Source organism: Camelus bactrianus, chromosome 9 (assembly GCF_048773025.1).
Source record: "Camelus bactrianus isolate YW-2024 breed Bactrian camel chromosome 9, ASM4877302v1, whole genome shotgun sequence".
Lineage (NCBI taxonomy): Eukaryota > Metazoa > Chordata > Mammalia > Artiodactyla > Camelidae > Camelus > Camelus bactrianus.
In genome coordinates, this window is record NC_133547.1 from 29,299,540 (window position 1) to 29,318,722 (window position 19,183).

The 19,183-nt window shown below is 44.5% G+C and overlaps 1 long non-coding RNA gene across 1 annotated transcript in view; it reads right to left on the reverse strand.

Annotated features, from left to right (window-relative positions):
- Nucleotides 1-19,183, reverse strand: part of LOC105065332 (uncharacterized) — a 174,778-nt gene that overhangs the window by 132,778 nt on the left and 22,817 nt on the right. The window contains exon 2 of the long non-coding RNA XR_012509115.1: nucleotides 7,634-7,747. This is a non-coding gene — a long non-coding RNA (uncharacterized LOC105065332). The remainder of the gene's footprint in view (nucleotides 1-7,633; nucleotides 7,748-19,183) is intronic.

The following is a 19,183-nucleotide window of genomic DNA, read 5'->3' on the forward strand; positions in this document are numbered from 1 at the left end:
CTTGCAAAGGAAAAATGGAGAGGACCAAAAGCCGACCAGGGGGACAGCAGGGGTGGTAAGGAGTGACCCTGAGAGGCAGCCTGTATTCCAGTCCCACTTTGTGATCTTAGACCCACTTCTTAACTTTTCTTGGTCCCTTCATTTCCTCATCTATAAAACAAAAGTTCTTAAGATCCTTCCTGGCTGGATAGGCTAGTTCTGGCTACACGGGCTGTTACTTCTGGGCAAACCTGGCAGTGCCTCCTTCTTAGCTGCTCACCCATTATTACTTCCTCCCTCTTTTCCCTCCATCTCTTCTTCTCTTCCCTTATCCTCCCCTCCTTTCCCTTCCTTTTTTCCCTTCCCCACATATAGAATACCTACTATGACCTTGGAGCAGCCGCTGTCTTCAGGGAACTCGCCATCCAGTAGAGGACACGTCAGTAATAATTACTATTATTTTAATGAGAATAAACACCAGAATGCACTACTATTTACTGAGCCCTCACTATGTGCCAGATGCCATACAGACTAAGTGCTCTCCATGCCTCAGCTCATTTAATTGGATTCTCATAGCACCCCTCTGTGGAAGGAACTCTTAGCCCTGTTTGAGTTTCAGAGATGTCAAAGGGCAGACCTCAAATCTCACAACTCCTGCTGCCATCTAATAATATCACAGTAAGGGAAATTACTGGGGGTTTCTGTAGGCTGTGTATTAAAGCAGACATTGCATCTTTTTTTTTTCCTTGGGGAAAAAAACCACTTCATGACTTCAGTTCTTGCTTCATTTCCTCTTCTGTTCTAAGTAATACTGCCTGTGTTTGTTGAAAGAAAAGGAGTCTTCTCTCTCGGCCTCCTGCCTACCTTTTCCCCAGGTTCTAGTTCACATTTGTTAATCATGTGACTGTTTTCCAGAGCCAAGTCCTTGAGCATAATTTACTTCTTAAGAAACGTTCTAGAGCAGGTCAGGGAAAAGCCCTTTTGCTTTCTAGGAACATTGCAGCTACATGTAGGCCTTAGGTAAATGAAGTTTCTTTATTTAAGTTCCGGCTTTGACTCACACCCAAGTTACATATTTCAAGTCAGGAAGTGTGGAAATGTGATGTTTTTGCTGCTCAGCACTCATGCCCTCTTCTTAGATGATGGGAGCTCAGTTTTTCTTGGAAAACCACCTCTCATGCGGTCTCAGACCAAGGCCTTGAGAGTGGTCACCTGCCCCAGACCTAGCTGATCAAGGTCACCGTCACGCTGCACCGTGACCCTTGCTGGGCCGATGAGCATCAGCCGCGGAACTTCCACTGGTCCTCCCGGAAAAGAGAAACTCTTCCCACTTTGGTATCAAGCTGGTGGGATATGAGCCGGGCGCTGCAGGTGCCCACCTCTGCCGCCACATGAGCAGAGCCAGCTTGAAAATGAAGCTAATGAGGTGTCACGTTTCTGCTCAGGCTGCTTAATGCCCTTCATAGCTTTCTCCCTACCTACACATGGGGCCACCAGTGTCACTGCAACTGGACTAGCAGAGGAGCCCCTGTTGGGGGACGCAGTGTCATTTTTCAAGAGGTCAGTGCTGTCCCCCACCCTACCTTGATTCCCCACATCCTGGCTGAGATCCCATAATCTCTCCGACTATTCAAAAACCTCTCTCTTGCTTAGTGTGTTCCAACACTGTCCTTGTGCCCTGCCAAGACCTGCCAGCCTCTTCTTTGTGCTCCAGGAAGTACATTTGAGCAGTCAGTCTAGAACTCTTTCCAGGCCAATACTGGCTCCTCCATCAGCAGCGTGACACTATCTTATAGCCAGAAAGCCTCAGACTCTCCACTCCCTGAGGCCCCAGAGGCTTCATGCAGAAGAACAAGGTGCCAGGCTTCTGCCTGGATATCTGTGGCCTCAACACACATGCCATCTGAGACTACCTGCTGCTCACAAAACCCAGTTTCCAGGAGAGCAGGCTGAGGTACCTGAATGAACCTACATGGAGAATCTCCCTTCAGACCTGCATCATTATGCCACCATGCTGTTCGCTCTGTGTGATAGCCCAGCCGTCTCCCAGAGCTGATTACGCAGCCCCACAGCCAACCTTATGATCTTCTGTGACGTTACTCTGAGTTTCTCTGTTTAATCTGCATCTCACTGGAAGTCATGCTTGCTGGTGGCCCACTGTGATGTTTCTGGGTCACATTCTGTTCAGCAAGGTCATCCAAGATATTAACATATCTGGAAGGACCTCTCCCTGGTCCATTTAAGATCCTCTGTTCTTCTTGGGCCACTTAAGGAAATGTCATAGCTGCAAAGAGGTGTACAAAGTCCACATCTACATTCCTGATACTACACCAATGCTTCCTGCTAGGAACCAACCACGAGGATAAGGGCCATTCGGGTTTCCTAGCAATGCCTTATTTGTGGACAGACTGCTAAACAGCCAAGGCTGAACAAGAGTTTCAGGCAAGTCTCAAGTTAAGACTGGTTTATACTTCCTAAAGTCATTTAAATTCTTAGGACTCAGATGCATTTTCCATGGAAACAACAATATGACAAACCATACAAGGGCCTTAGGTCAAGCCGTAAGTGCCTGTAATAACCCCGGTGCCAAGAGCGCTACTTCAGTATCTCCCAGTCGCCACAGACGATACCGCTTCTATAGGCAAATGCATGTCAAGCTCCCACGCAGGGTGCTCGGGACACGTTTCCCAGCCCCCACATTCATCTGGGCACCATAAGAGAATTGCCTCCTGTGACCAAGCATTCATTTACTCCCACCGTCAGCCGAGGAGGGCTGAAGGGGTTCGAGGAGGTGGGCAGCCCAACTGAAAAAAACGCACGAGGAGCCGCCGTACCGCGAGACAGACTGCGCCCGGAGCCGACGTGGAGCCAAACAGCACTTTATTCTGTTGCCACAAGGTGGTGCGCACGCTCTGTGGCGCACCTGTCCTGCTTTTATCTACATTCTGCCAGCACATGCGCAGTGTTCATTTCTTTGTTCATGAGGCTTACATAACACCACTAGTGCATGCGTACTTCTATTTTCTTTGTTCTAAAACTTATATTACCAGCGCATGCGTACAATCATCATTTACTCTATACTACAAACATGTGGTTGTGGCCTTGGCCTTGAGTCCCATGGCCTATTCATCCAAGGCCTTGAGTCCCATGGCCTATTCATCCAATCTGACACCTGCAAAGATTTACTGAGTGTCTGTTTTACACCAGGCACAGCTCCAGGTGCTATAGAGACAAGGATGCACAAAATTCACCCCCTAGATATCCTGAGATGAGGAAACCAGGTCAGTTCCAGCATAACTAAGGAAGGGCCCCCTAACCTCATCTTCCAAAATGACTGGGGTGCCCCGAAGGTAAACTTCCATCTGTACCCTTGAATGAAGGGATGCAGACTCTCAGGAGTGCCAGCTTTCTACATTAACAAGGTTTAGATCTAGTCTTTACTGTGCATCCCTTTTTTCACAATGGGCTGTTGACCCTAAAATGGACTAGAAGCAAATCATCAAGCTAAGAAATACTCTCTCTTCTTCCATGTGGCAGAGAAGATTCTGGGAGGCACATGAGTCTCAGTGGAGCTTAACTGGCTTGAGAGCTTCAGATTCCCTGGAAATTATGAAAGGGCTCAGGTGGGGCAGGGGAGGGGAGGTGATGGCTATTTGCTCACACCAGTGAAACTATCAGACCAGTGGGTTTCCAGCCAGTCTAGATGGCAAGAAGGAAATTGCATTCTTCTACCTCCCAACTGCTCTGGGAGAACCTTCTGGGTAAAATCACCCGCACTCCATTTACCTCTCCAACATTTGCTTACTTCCTTACATGACTGAGCATCCCCAGGCAAAACGAACTGCAGAGGCAGGTTTACATATTTACCAAGCTCTTTACTCCCTCCCCTTTATTCACTCAGAGCACGCAAAGTGTTCCTAACTTTAAAGGAATATCGATAATTTTCAAGTGCTCATTGCTCCTTATAAACTGGCCCTAGGGGTGTAACCTCCCCACCACGTTTAATGGCTTTTTTGCGATTGGTTTTAAAAACAAAACAAAACAAAAACCAAACAAAACCCTTTTCCTTACAGAGAAAACAACAAACTCCAAGAATAACAAATCTCCACGATACTTTGATACTTTGTAGCTCCTCTTTTTCCTTCTTAATAGGCTTGTTTACATGGGTTACAACTTGCCTTAACCTTTTCTTTTTTTCTTTCCTTCTTCTTTTTTTTTTTTTTTTTTTTGGATTTGAAAAATATCCACAACAAAAACCAGTGACTTTCCAGACCATGGGCTTCCAGGGAGTGTCTTTAGTTCTGCTGAGGAGTATCTAATAAAAGGTAAACAAAAAGTAAGAATAAAATAAAATCTACCCAGTTATACAGGTATTTATTGCTCAAAAACGGGCCCAGGCTTTCCACTACTAGGTGTCACATTTTTCCTACTGACCTGACACCAGAAAAAGTAAAGCAATCCTCTAAAGACACAAACAAAATGTTTCTGGAATATGTCTGTTTAAGATTATGGGAGGGGAAATTATATTTGTTTTATTTGGCAATAATAAATTTGACCTAGACGTGTGTAGAAGATAAAAATAAATTCCTTTTCCATAACTTTTATTCCCATAGCGAGTGACTTCTCAAAGGTCACTAGAATGAGTTCACAGACTCAATGCTGGTAAACAGCATCCTTCTGTCCTCTCTGGCGCAAGTGCAGCTATGTTCCAACCCCACCTCCAGACCCTTGAGACCCCGTGCCAGCCCATCACACCAGAATCCGGTCCATCCTCATTGCTGTGGCCCCTGGTGCCAGACACTGAGAGGGCGGGTGGACCTCCTCTCCTTCTTACCACCCCTTCCATGGGGATAGGATGTGGAGGCGGGAACAGAAGAGGGGAGACATGAACGAGCATTCTCCTGTCCCTGGAAGGAGTCTGAGCGCAGAGAACAGAAGCCAGCATCTGGCAGGAGATAGCCGCTCAATGGCCTTTGTCCCTGGGAGCCCACCTGCCCCGTCTTCAGACACTTCTGGATCAAAGGGCTCACAGTCAGGCAATTTGACTCCACGCTCTGCAACATTCTGCTGAGTGACTTTAGACGGGCAGCTGAGTCTCACTTTCCTCACTCATAAAGTTGGGAATGATATAAATTCTACCACTTAGGACTGAGGACTGAATGAGTTGGCACCTGTACAGCATAGCAGGGGCACACTCTCTGGCGCACAGAAAGCAGCTACACAGGTAGCTAGTATTCCAGGGGATATTACTTGGATTCTAATGTATGTGAAACAATAAAGCCTATACTTTCTTCTCCACCTTAGAGAGGATGCTTTTCCATTTAAGCCCAAAAGATCCAGAGACTTGACAGTACTAGTGATGCCCTGCACTCAGCCTGATGGTCAGGGCAAGAATTCTAGCCTCCGTGTGAAATGCTCTGCTAGACCCCGAAAACAAGCTTGGTTTGTTCTTTCTGATCAAGAATGAATGACATCACTGCCCCATTCCTTGAACACCAAATGCGGAAGTCACGGAGGATGCCTCGTGGAGCTTCCCCACGTATTTCTAGTGCATTTCCTGCAAGCCGACATCACAACCCCCAGCAAATCAAAAGTTAGGCAACACTTTTCTTAAGTATCATCTACGTAAAGAACACTGTGCTCGGGTTACAAAGTCACAAAGGGCTGGGGGAAAGAATGCAAACAAATACCTGGGGCTGGACATGCGGATGGAGGAGCGTGGGCTGGTGGACTGAGCACTGAGCACGGAGCTGGGTGTCAGAAAAGCCTGGGTTCCGGGCCTAGCCCCTCCACTAATAACTGTGTGATCTCAGGCACAATAGTCAACTTCTCTGAGCCTTGGTGCTCACATGCATGATGCAGGGGTGGGCTAGATCATCCCGTAGGTCCTTTCCAGGCTGTGGTTCCAGTGAAGGAGGACACAGGAAACATGAAAAGATGTGAAATAAACAACAGAGCAACTTCTTGCTGCACCCCAAATTCTTAGAGGGCTGGACCAGAGCAAAGGGCTCACCCATTGGAAAGTTTAAGTGCCTGGAAAAGTGGAAACTCTCAGGAGCCCCAGTCAGAACATGGGCTCCTAGTCAGTTTATTGTGACACACGTGTTATGAAACCCTGCTTTAGTCTGAGTGAGAAAGAAGGCTTTATCTCCCAGGCGGGAGGAAGATGATCTCACGGAAATCCAGGCCTTCTTGTTCTCACTGCGAGTAGAACCCTGCCCACGCATCACATTACAGGAAGAATCAGTGTCAACACTGCAGGCCAGCCTAGTTGGACACAAAGCAACCTGCTGCGCCCAGGAACAGGCTGACCTGAAGGTATGCCCCTCCCGGCTTCTGCCCAGGGTCCACCCTAAAAGTAAACTGGCCCAAACTGGCTAAGGCTGTGCTCCTCCACAAGCCAGCTGGGGAACAAGCATGCAGCCCCCTGGACTTAACAGAGGTCTCAGGCATCAGTGTCTAGGGGAGGCCAGCCAACCCACCCTTTCAGCCCCTTCCAATCTGAGATTCTGGGAAACCCCAAGGTTCAGCCCACCGCCTCTCCCAGGCCCTGGGTACTCCATCCCAGTTCCCACCTCTGTTGACAGGGATTTGGGAAGATGTCTTTCCATTTCCAAAAAATGAATCATAAAGATAGCAACACACTGCTTTCCTGGGATCCCTGTTAGGAAGTGGCTGGAAACAGAATGCCTTCTCATCACCTTCACTGGCATCAGCTGGCCAGGAGCGTGGTTTCTCTGATGCATACTACGTGACCCCTCCTGTAGACACTCCAAGGTGAGAAAGCCCACTGAACACTGCTGCCATGCTTAGGAACAAACAGTAGCCACTGGACCGTACACACACCCTAAGAAAACACGCAGAGATGGATTCCAGACTTGCATGAGTTCTCATGCCTTGTTGGCTTTCATTATCCTGTCCTCTCCACCTAGAACACCTTCTTTTGCTGGCTAATTTGCATTTGTCCTTCAGGACTTACTGAAGATCTGACAGCTCTCCCTGAGCACCTGGCCTGCCTCCCATGGCACATACACCATATCCTCCTTACCACATGCCCCAGTGTCTGCGCTCAGAGCAGCTTCTGGGTGGACTCCCAGTGCCCGGCGCAGTGCACGGCAAAGAAAGAGCACAAAAAAGATTTTAGATAAATGACCGATGACTGGTGGTGGCCGAGTGTCACAACTGTGCTGAACAGCTATGACAAGGCCCATTTCTCATGCAGTAACTTAGCACCTGTTCGGCACGGGCCTTCACTGTGCCAGGCACTTCGGTAGCACACAGGTGTTGAACAAAACAGACTTGTCATCAAGAAGTGGGTGTGGGAGGACTGGCAGTGGACAAATGAGTATGTACAGTGGACCCTTGAACAACCCTCCATAAAGTCAAAAATCTGTGTCCAACTTGTAGTCGGCCCTTAGTATAAACCGCTCCTTCTTATCCAAGGTTCCACATCCTCAGAATCAACCAACCACAGATCGTGTGGTTCTATAGTATTTACCACCGAAAAAAATCCACGTATAAAGGGACCTGTGCAGTTCAAACCATGTAGTTCAAGGGTTGGCTGCAATTAATGCCATAGAGGAAAAGTGCAGAACACCAGGGAGGTTATACAAGCAGGGAGGGGGAGACTGGCTGGCGCCTACTAAGAACTTACTGTGTCAGGATTCTGCGATGCTCAGACTTGGCTCGTTCAACCGCGGTCCTCAAGAAGCAACCCAGGGCAGAGCCTCAAGCTCCTCCGAGAGGGAGGGTCTGTGCTTCCCTCCACCTGTCAGAAGGAGAGATAATAACCCCTTTACTACTTGCTCCACAGCTGAACGTGCAAATCAATGTTCAAGCCCTGTGCCTTTTAAACATATTGAATGAAATTGATATTGAATAAACTCTTTTACAGAAATTACCCATTATTTCCTGGAGTTCAGATTTATAGTCAACAAACAGAACTCTTCCTCAACCATCCCAACTCTAATTTTTTTATATATATATATTTAAATATGGTGGTGTTATTGTTGGGGGGGCAGTAATTAGATTTATTTATTATTTATTTGGTGGGGGTACTGGGGATTGAACCTGGGACCTCATACATGCTAAGCACACACTCTACCATGGAGCTATACCCTCCCCCCACCTAATTTCCATATTGTAATTTTTTTAAACCATGGCACTGCTAAGAGGTGAAACCACATGGACGAGGCTGCATGCCTTCCTCAGGAACCCAGCCCAGGAAGGCCACCCTCCTGCCCTCCCCACGCCGTCCCTGAGGTCTGGGGGTCTGCGGGACAGAGCTTCCTGTCTGAGACCAGCTGAGAGAGCCACCGGCCTCATGTTTATTAAAGAATTCCTGCTCCACTCCGTCCACCTCATGAGGAGAGGAGAACAATGTGAGAACTACACAGAGCGTGAGCTAGAAGCTGGGGATCCCGGAGCTGAGGGAGAGGCCGAGCGAGGCCTCCGCTCCCGCACCCTCCTCGTCTGCGCCAACTAGCCCTGGCTCTGGCGCAGTCCCCTCCCCGTGAGGAGGGAGGAGCTGCCTCGTCCCTGTGCCCATGTGACGAAAGTGTGGCCTAAAATGAAGTCCAGCTGGACAGGACAGAGGCTCCCTGCAGGAGGCTCAGTGCCCAAGGGCCAGGGCTGGCCGGCTGGGGTGCAGCTCCGCAGTGGGGAGCTGCAGGGGCCAGGGGGGCTGCTCTGGGGGTGCTGCCTGCTCTGGGGGTGCTGCGTGGCAATAAAGCAGCGTCTGATTCAAGCCCTGCCTCTCCCCCTAGGCCTGACTTTTGTCCAGCACAGCCTCGTCCTGCCGGGGGCAGCTAGGAACTCAGCTCCAGCCTCTGCCCACAAGGCGAGGGGCAGAGGAGACCCAGCTGGTGTCCCTGTGGCCCCGGTGGGTGAGTCCCGAGGGGCTCCTCGGGAGAAGGGGGTGTGGAGGGAGCGCATGGCCCGCAGGACTCACGGGCCGGCCGCGCCCGCAGCCGCGCTCCGTCCGCACGGCCCTCGGGCAGCCAAGGCCCCCGAGGCTGGAAGGGTTTGCGGAGCTGCCGCGCAGTTGGACGGGGACGCGCTCAGCCAGCTGGGCGTGTGGGCTGTTACACCGCTGCCGCCCCAGGACCCAGGGCTTCCTCGGCAGAGAAGGAAGAGGATTCCGAGTGCCCCTTCCACAGCCCTGCGACCTGCCCGCCCGCCCTCCCCTCCGAGCCGGGAGAAACGAGCTCCTCAGAAACCCTAAATAGTGAAAGACTGACGATCCCACCTCCCAGCATATTCGTGATTTACAGGAACAATACCTTAGTACAGAGGGATAGTTTCCACAGTAGGAGAAGAGGTGTCCGAGGGCCTAAGGTGGAGGATCTCACTCCTTCCGCCCCGCCCGCACCCCAGTACCACCCCGCCCGGGGCGGGAAGCTGCTCCCCCAGGGTGGGCGACGTCTCTCTACCCTGCGCCTGCTGTGCTCAGCACAGTGCCTGGCGTGCACGACAAATACCATAAGGCAACTGATGATGCATGAATGAATGAACGAATACATGCAGAGCCACCCACAAACCTCCCGGTAAATGGACCACTCATCACTTAGGCAAATTATACTCACTAAGAACCGAGCCTGCACCAGGCAATAAGCAAGCACTAGGACACTGCTGTGGACTAGACACACATAGCGCTGGCCTCACAGAACCCAGAGTCTGACAGGAGAGCTGCGTTAAACAAACAGCGGTCAAGTAACGAGGTAGCTGTGGTGAGACTGTGTGTGTTATGAAGACCAATGGCCACACTGTCGGTTTTGACTATTTAGGTATCCAGCTAGTAATAATTTTGCAATAGCCACTAAACTTACAAAATTCTAGTTTTTAAATCCACTTTAGTGTTGTTTAAAAACAAACCTATGTCATATTTATTTTTCAGTTCAAAAGAGTTATGTTTAAAGTCCACAAAGGAAAGCCAAGGTATATGCATAAAAGCTCTAGGGAATCAGGTTCAAGTTCCAACACTCTAAGGAATTTCCACCAGCCGATCCAAAGATCAGTATTTTAAAATTCCAAATAGATTCTACAGTGATAGTATAATTATATAAAAATTACATGCATAAAAACACTCAAAGGAAATATAAAAATATTAATAGTGGTTATTAAATATGATTATGGGTGATCTTTTTACTATTTCTATTTTAAAATTTTTATCTAATGTATGATTATGACTGTAATAAAATAAACTTTTTTAAAAGGCTGTTAAAATATATCATAGACTATTTTATATTCCTTTTGGAATCAATCATATTGTTCAGTCTGCAGTGTCTTAGTGGATATTTACTATCTCTTTCTTTTCTTCCCCTCCTATGTATTTCTGGGTTTTTTCCTGCTATGTATTTCTTGAATGAAGGAATAAATAAATGAATTTTAAATTCTAAGTCTATAAGACCAACATATTGAAATTTCTGTCTTAAAGTATTGAAGTCAGATTTCTCAAACAATAATCCAAGTCCAGACCTCTAGGCTTTCTCAAAAAAGATTTATCCATGGACCTAGAGATTATCATATTAAGTGAAGTAAGTCAGACAGAGAAAGATAAATATCATATAATATCACTTATATGTGGAATCTAAAAAAAAAATGAACTTATTTATATGCCAGAAATAGACTCACAGGCATAGAAAACAAACTTATGATTACCAAAGGGGAAAGTGGAGACACGGGGATAAATTAGGAGTTTGGGATTAATAGATACACACTACTATATATAAAATAGGTAAACAGCAAGGACCTACTGTACAGCACAGGGAACTATATTCAACATCTTGCAATAATCTGTAATGGAAAAGAATCTGAAAAAAGAATATATATGTATGTATGTGTATAACTGAATCATTGCTGTAGATCTGAAACTAACATTGTAAATCAAGTACACTTCAATTAAGAAAAAAATTAAAAAATAAAATGTATTTACATAATGTTCAAAAAAAATTTATCCAATTTATTAATTGTCTTCATCGTCTTATTCAGGTCTTGGCAATTTTGTTTGTAAATTTGGGTTTCAAATATGATAAATGGATTAAAGAACAAATGTTTAAACACATTCTGAAATGTAATACTTCTCTAAGTTACATTATTTAAAAATGATCTACCTCTTTCCAAGAGCAACATCCAGCAGGCTTCTCAAGAAATCTCATTTATTATCAACAAACACTTAGAACCCATTAGAACATTGCTTTCCATTTGCAAATATATCTCCTTTGGAGCCCTTCTGTGTTTCATTTGGCTGTTATGACTCGTAAGTTAGAAATTGTTATCTAAAATGTATTCAGTCATAGAATTTCACATTTGGAAGGGTCATTAGTGGTCACTTAGTCCAACAAGCTCTCAAAGCAGGTTCCTTCTACAACTTTGGTCAGTGGTCTGCTTGATTACCTTCTATGCCAGGAAACACATTACCTCCCATGGAAGCCTAGTTTGTTTTCAAAAGTTGCTCATCTTTAAGTTATAGCTATCATAGAGGAAAGTTTTATTCCCCAGCACAGAACTCATCACATCAAAAATGTTCAATAAGAGTTCATTGTATGAACAAGTAGACATTCCAATTCATTCATTTATTCACTGTGTTTATTGAACATCCGTTACGTGGTGGGTGGTATTTGAAGCACTGGGGGTATAGCAATCGACAAGAAAGACATGGCTCCCGGCCCAAGAAATGTTTTCATTCTAGTTGGAATAAATAGTCTACCCATATTTCTTTTTCCTGTTTAAATCTTAGACATGCGTCAGGGAGCAGGTGGGGAACAGTACTATGAAGACAGGTTGAGCAATGTGTAGAGGCTTTTTGAATATTCCTAGAAAGTACTTGAGACACTCAGAGGAAGACTAGACTTCCTGCAGGCTGGGCTGGTGGGCATTCTAAGTCACTATTGTTCAAATATTAAAGAAATGTAATCCGATTTTATACCTAAAGCTGGTGAAGCAGGACATTCGGTAAGATGGAGAAGCGTTGGCACTGACGCTTATACTTTCTTACTACTTACCGAGACGTTTATACATGTATGTGTGTTAACACACACACACACGCATTTATTCTCACATAAAAAATGGCAGTATACACACCTAATTTTAAAATATCTATCTCATGGTAGTGTGATTAGAGATTTATTCTTTTTGTTTTTCTATATTGGACACATTTTCTACAACAAACAAGCATTGCTTAAGGAAGCAAAAGAAGTTTTATAAAACAAGACAAAACAACGCACAAACGAAACCCCTCAGACCTCGCTGACTGGTCGTGCTGCTGCCTCCCCTCGCTCACCTCTCCCCCCCTCCTCACCTGCTGGGCCAGGTAAACAGAGTCTCAGATCAGCGTCATCTCCACTGGAAGCTTTCCTGATGTCCACGCTGGCCCTGCCCTCCCCAGCCGCAGGGGCCCTGCACCCCCCTTCTCATGTGCCCACCAAATGTTGTGCGACACGTATGAGGCGCCTACAACTCCGTGCTGCCCGCACACCCGATTGTGAGCCCCCTGCAGGCCCGCTCTGTGCCACTTGGCTCTGGACTCCAGCCCCCGGCGCGGCGCCTTACCCCTTGGGAAGCCCCCCCCCACCCCAGATGTGTGATGCGTGCCTGGGCCTCACGTGGCTCTCTGCCACAGCTTGCCGCTGATTTCCAGCCTCCAGCTCAGATCACATGGGCCCCTCCTTGATGGCTCCCCATTGTCCACCAAGAAAACAATGCCCTGGGGCACCCAAAAGCCTCCACAATACGGTGCAGCTCACTTGCCAGCCTCATTCTTCTCCTTTGTATCCCCTCCCCTGACAGCTCTTCTGCCCTCAATGGGCCCTGCTTCCCCACCTTTGCTCCTGCTGTTCTTTTAAACTAAAATTCTCTACTCCATCTCCATCTAAGGAACTTCTAAAAATTCACCCCAAAGTAGGATAACCAATAGCTACCCTTAGAATCGTGATGGGGCTCGAGTGCCTTAATGTGTGTGGGGCTCTTCGCACAGTGCCTTGCACTGCTAAGCATATAATGAAGAGCTGTTATCACTGCCCTGACCGTCATCGTCATTGAGGTGTGTCAGGCATCGCCCTAGACCCTAAGGATAAAAAGTTTTCAAAAAAAATTCTTGCACCCGGGAAGGTAGCCAACTCACTGTAGTACAATCTGGTAAGTATTATGACAGTGCTAGGAACAAAAAGCTGGGGGAGCAAAGGGCTGGAGGAGAGACATGGTTGCTTCCCAGAAGAGATGGTGTTTTCACTGAGCCTTCAAGAAGAAGCAAGAATTTCATCAGGAGAGAAGGAGAGAGTAAGGAAAGACAATCCAGGCGGAGGAGATGTCACAAGAGAAGGTATGCAGGGGCGAGTGAGCAAGGTGAGTGGGGCAGCTGCACACACGACAGCCAGGCCTTCCTCTTGCTGAGTTCATTGTAGAGAATCACCTTCTTCTGCCTTCGGCTGCCCAGGAAACACAGTCTGGGATGCTGGGCTGATAGCGACATTCCAACGGAAGGAATGCGCAGACCCCTGGCGCTCTGTGCTGTCACCCTGATGCAGGGAGAGGAGACCTGATCCCTAGTGGGAGGAAAAGAGTTGCCAAGGGTCTGGCTGAGGGAGATGAGGGGCCAGAGGGCTCCCCAGAGACCTGGGCCACCTTCCAGGAGAGCCCCAGGGAATCCACAACCATCAGTGACTGGGAGGAGGCAGTCAAATTGTTGAAGGACGGCCAGCTGGCCGCCCAGGCAGCCTTCCCACAACAATGACTATTTACTTTGGATGCCCGCCGTCCCCACAGCTCACGCAAGATTTATCACCAGAAGCTAGTCACACAGACTGTAACACTAACAAACTTCCCAAACACAGCCCTCTGAGGCTAGGGGTGGAGGATGTAAAGGAAGGAACAGCGTCCAGGTCCTGGGAAATTCTATCATGCCTTACGCAGTTAGAGAAATCAAGTTCTCTAGAAATGTCGGAAGCCTTTACCGCCATCTTCAGTCATTTTGGTATCTCATCCCCACAATGGGGTAAGATAATCCATTTTCAGCTGTATTCACAATCCCTGTATTTTCCTCTACCCTCATTTCAATCAGGAAACCAAGTTTTGTAATTTCTTGAAAGGGGATTTCGGCAAAGCGGAAAACAGTCATCGAGTCTAGAGCAATCAAAGTCTATTCTTCTAGAGATCGGGGCAGGAGGAGTGTCTCTGAGGAGCAGGAAGGTGGGAAATAGAGCTTCCTGGAACTGAAAAGGAGAGGACAAGACTTCAGAGAGGAATGGCTAAGTGGTTACAGACTCACCAGATTCCTGGAGTCCAGGCTTGGCCCTGAGGGGAAGATAGAGGATGGACAAGCAGGTGGTAATTCGAGATGACCTAGATCTGGAGGGGCCTCCCTAATGCCTTCATACACAGAACACTGGGACATGGTCCTCAAAATGATGGGCTTAGAAATTGCTACTAGTCAAGTAAAATAGGAACTCAAATAAGTCTTCTTTGCCAGTAGAAGTAGCCCTTCCACCTCCATCTGAGATTAGCCCTGCGTTGCCTGAGGAAACTGTAATGACCTCCCCCGAGGTAGTTGCTTTGCAAGACACCGTGGCTTCTTTTCAGGACCTGCCCCTACCACCGTTCTCCTCCAGTCCCGTAACTAGACTCAAGTCCCAGCAGGCCCCAAAAGATGAGGAACAAAGTGTGACCCATGAGGAGGTGCACCGCACTCCAAGAGTATATGATTTTTCAAATTTATACAGACAAATCTGGGGAATATGTGTGGGATAATTCAAGGTATGGATTTACTGTCCCTGCCCACAATGCTTCTGCCCAAACTATCATCTGTGGACTTACAGAATACCTTATCCACCATCTTGGTATCCCACACAGCATTGTTTCTGACCAAGGCACTCACTTCGCAGCAAATGAAGTACAGCAATGGGCCTATGCTCATGGAACTACCTGGTCTTACCATGTTCCTCACCATCTGGAAGCAGTTGGCTCAGTCTTTTAAAGATTCACTTGCAGCACCAGCTAGGTGGCTGGGACAAGGTTCTCCAGGAGGCTGTGTATGCTCTGAATCAGCATTCAATATATGGTGCCATTTCTCGCACACCCAGGATTCGAAGCCCAGGAATCAAAAGGTGGAAACAGAAGTAGCATCATTTACTATTACTCCTAGTGACCCATCAGCAAAATTTTTGCTTCCTGATCCCACTGCCTGATTCTCACCTGGTCTAGAGGTCTTGCTTCCATGAGGAAATGCATCTGCCTGGAGACACAGTAATGACTGCACTGAACTGGAAACTAAGACTGACGCGCAGCCACTTTTTTGTCCTCATAACTCTGAGTCAACAGACAAAGAAGGGTGCATAGGGGTATTCTGTGAGGGTGATTGATCCTGATTACCAATCAGAAATTGGATGGCTATTATACAATGGAAGTGAGGAAGAATATTTCAGGATACAGGAGATTCCTCATGGCATCTTTTAGTATAGTACTACCATGCCCTTGTGATTAAAATCAATGGAAATAATAAACATGTGTCATCTTGTAAATAGATAGGTAGATAGATAGATAGATAGATAGATAGATAGATAGATAGATAGTAAGTAAGTAAATAAGTAAATAAATAAATTAATTAAAAGTCAGTGGAAAACTAACAACCCATTTCAAGCAGGACTACTCTGCAAAAGTTTAAAGGATTATTGTGACTTACTCCAACAAAATAGACAATCTAGATAAAATGGATAAATTTCCTAGAACACACATACAAATGATCAAAATTGACTCAAGGAAAAATAGAAAATCTGAGTAGACCTCTATCAAGAGCATTGAACTAATAACTTAAAAATCTTCCCACAAAAAAGAGCCCAGGTCCTGATGGCTTTCACTGTTGACTTCTATTTAATGAAGAATATTTTATGAAGAAACATTTAATGAAGAAAAAAATATCAATCCTATACAAATTCTTTCAAAACACAGAGGATGAGGGAACACTCTCAAACTCATTTTAGCAGCTCAGTATTAGCCTGATATGAAAGCCAGACAAAGAAGTCACATAAAAAGGAAACTATAAATCAGTATCCCTCATGAATATAGAAGCAAAATGCTTAACAAAAAATAGCAAACAAATCTAGCAACATTTTAAAAAAATCACCATGATCAAATGGGATTTACCTCAGGAATACAAGGTTGACTTAATATACAAAAATTAGTAAATGTTATTTTTTTTACAAATTTTATTTATTGTATTCAAATTATATTCAAAAGAATAAAAGACAAAAATAGTCATCTCAACAGATGCAGAAGAACATTTGGCAAAATTTAATATTTATTCATGATGTTTTAAAAACCCAACAAATTAGAAAAGGACACTTGACAAAGGACATCTATGGAAAACCTGTAGCTAACATCACATTTAATGGTGAAAGACTGATGCTCTCCCATTAAGACTGGGAATAAGACAAGGATGTCTGTTCTTCCCACTTCTTTTCAACACTGCACTGGAGGTTCTAGCCAGTGCAATAGGCAATTGAAAAAAATTAAGGGTATACAGATTAAAAGGAAGGAGCAAAACTGTCTTCATATGCAGATGATATAGTCTTGTAGATAGAAAATTTTACAAAATCTACAAAAAATGTACTAGCAAGCTTGGCAAAGTCACAAGATAAATGATCCTTTCTGTGGAAACTGACAAGCTGATTCTAAATTTTTATAAAATTTATATGAAAATTCAAAGGACTTAAGATAACAACAACAAAAAACTGCACAAGAAGAACAACGTTGGAGGACTTATACAAAAGTTACTATAAGGGTACAGTAATCAAGACAGTGTGCAGCTGGGGTAAGGAACAACACATAGATCAGTGGAACAGAATAGAAAGTCCAGAAATAAACCTTCATATTTATGGTCAACTGATTTTGAAAGACGTGTCAAGGGTAATTCAGTAGGGGAAAGGATAGTCTTTTCAAAAAAATGGTAATGGAACAATTGGATAGATATTTCCAGGCCAGAAAAAGCAAAAGAACTTTGACCTTTGCCCCATACCATATGTACCATATATAGCTCAACCAGAATTATGATAAAAATATAAATCCTAAATTTATAAAACTTCTAGAAGAAAACATAGAGAAAATCTCTGTGGGGTAGGTAACATTTACTAGATAATGATACCAAAAGCATGATCCATAAAAAAAAAATGTTGACAGGACGTCATCAAAGAAAATTAAAAGATAAGTCACAAATTGGGAAAAAATAATTGCAAATCATGTATCTGATAAAAGACTTGTGTGTAGAATGTATAAAGAACACTTACAACTCAATAATAAGACTAACAACCCAATAGGAAATGGGCAAATAATTTGAATAGATATTTCACCAAAAAAGTTACACACATGGCTAATATGCACATGAAAAGATTCTCAACATTAGTAGTCATTAGGGAAACGCAAATTAATACCACAGTATTTAACCCACTAGGATGACTATAATAAAAAAGACTATCTATATATCAAGTCATATAGTGTTAATAGGAAAATAAAATGGAATAGCAAATTTGGACAACATTTTCAGTTTCTCAGAATGTTAAACATACATTTCCCACATGACCAAGCAATTTCACTTAAGTATCAATTTACAAGAAATGAAAACATACGTCCACACAAAAACTTGTAAGCAAAGAATCAGAGTGACATTATTCGTAATAACCCCAAACTGGAAACAACATAAATATCCATCACATAGTGAATGAGTAAACGTACTGTGGTTTGTTCATACACTGGCATCCTGCTTAGCAATGGAAAGCAACAAATTACTGACACATGCAACGACATGGATGAAACTAAAAACAAGATGTGAGTAAATGATGCCAGACACCAAAGATTATGTATTGCCCAATTCTCTTTCCATGAAATTCCTAGAAAAGGCAAAACTATGGAGACAGGAAGCAGATCTGTGGTTGCCTAGCGCTGAGGGTGGGAGTGGGAATTGACTGCAAGAAAGGCAAAAAAGAACTTCTGTGGGGATGAAGCGTCCTAAAACCGATCTGTAGTGATGGTGGCAAATCTGCATAAACTTACTAAAAATCATGAAACTGCAGTTTCGGTGGATGAAATGTATGGTATGTAAGTTATATTTCAATAAAGTTGTCTTTTAAAACTAGACTAATTTCTTGCATACTTGAGTTTGTAGATTTAAATTCATACCTATTTCATCAGTTTCAGTTTTCCCTCAAGAAGACATCATCTTTTTTACTATGAGAAGCAGTTTGCACAAAATCCAGCCACTTGCACGTAATTTATTCTGAAAATCCAAAACTTCTGTTACATGTGATTCCTTCTCCTGCAAAACCTTTCTTGCTTTGCAATTATTCCACTTGGGAAGGGCTCAGTCACTGGGTCAGAACACAAGAATCCACCGTAATCATGAGGTCCAGGGAAGTTTTCACCCCCTTATGTACCATCCAAATACCATTCCAAATCTGTAGCATTGATTACATGGAGCCAAGATTACCACATTTTATGTTGAAAGTCTAAGATAAAAAGAATTTGAAAATAGCAAGAGAAAAATGAATTGTCATGCAGAAGGGAAACCTAGCAAGATTAACTGCTGGCTTCTCAACACAAAGAATGGAGGCCAGAAGGAAGTGGGATGACATGGTCAAAGTGCTAAAAAAAAAAAAAAAAAAAAAATACTGTCCACCAAGAATCTTATTTCCAGCAAAACTATCTCTCAAAAATGAAGGAGAGATAAAGACATTGCTAGGTAACACAACTGAGTGAATTCAATGCTGGCAGATCCACCTCTTAGGAAATACTAAAGGAAGGTCTTTAGGATGAAAACTGGTGATCACAGACAGAGATCTGAATCCACATGAGAAAACAAAGAGCACCAGTAAAGGTAATTATTTGATTATAAAAGACAGTATATGAAAATGAATATATGTATGTATATGTATGACTAAACTATTATGCTGTACACCAGAAACTGACACAACATTGTAAACTAACTATACTTCAGTTTTAAAAAGTTATAATAAAAAAGACAGTATAAATGCTTATTTCTTCTTAAAAAGCAATTATATAAAACAATATGTACATAATTGTATTGTTGGGCCTATAGTATATAGAAATGCAATATATTTAACATAACAGCACAAAAGAGGTGGGTTGGAGCAAAGCTGTATTGAAGTAATGATGCCAGATGGTAACTAAAATTCACAGGAAGAAATGAAGAGAACTAGAAATG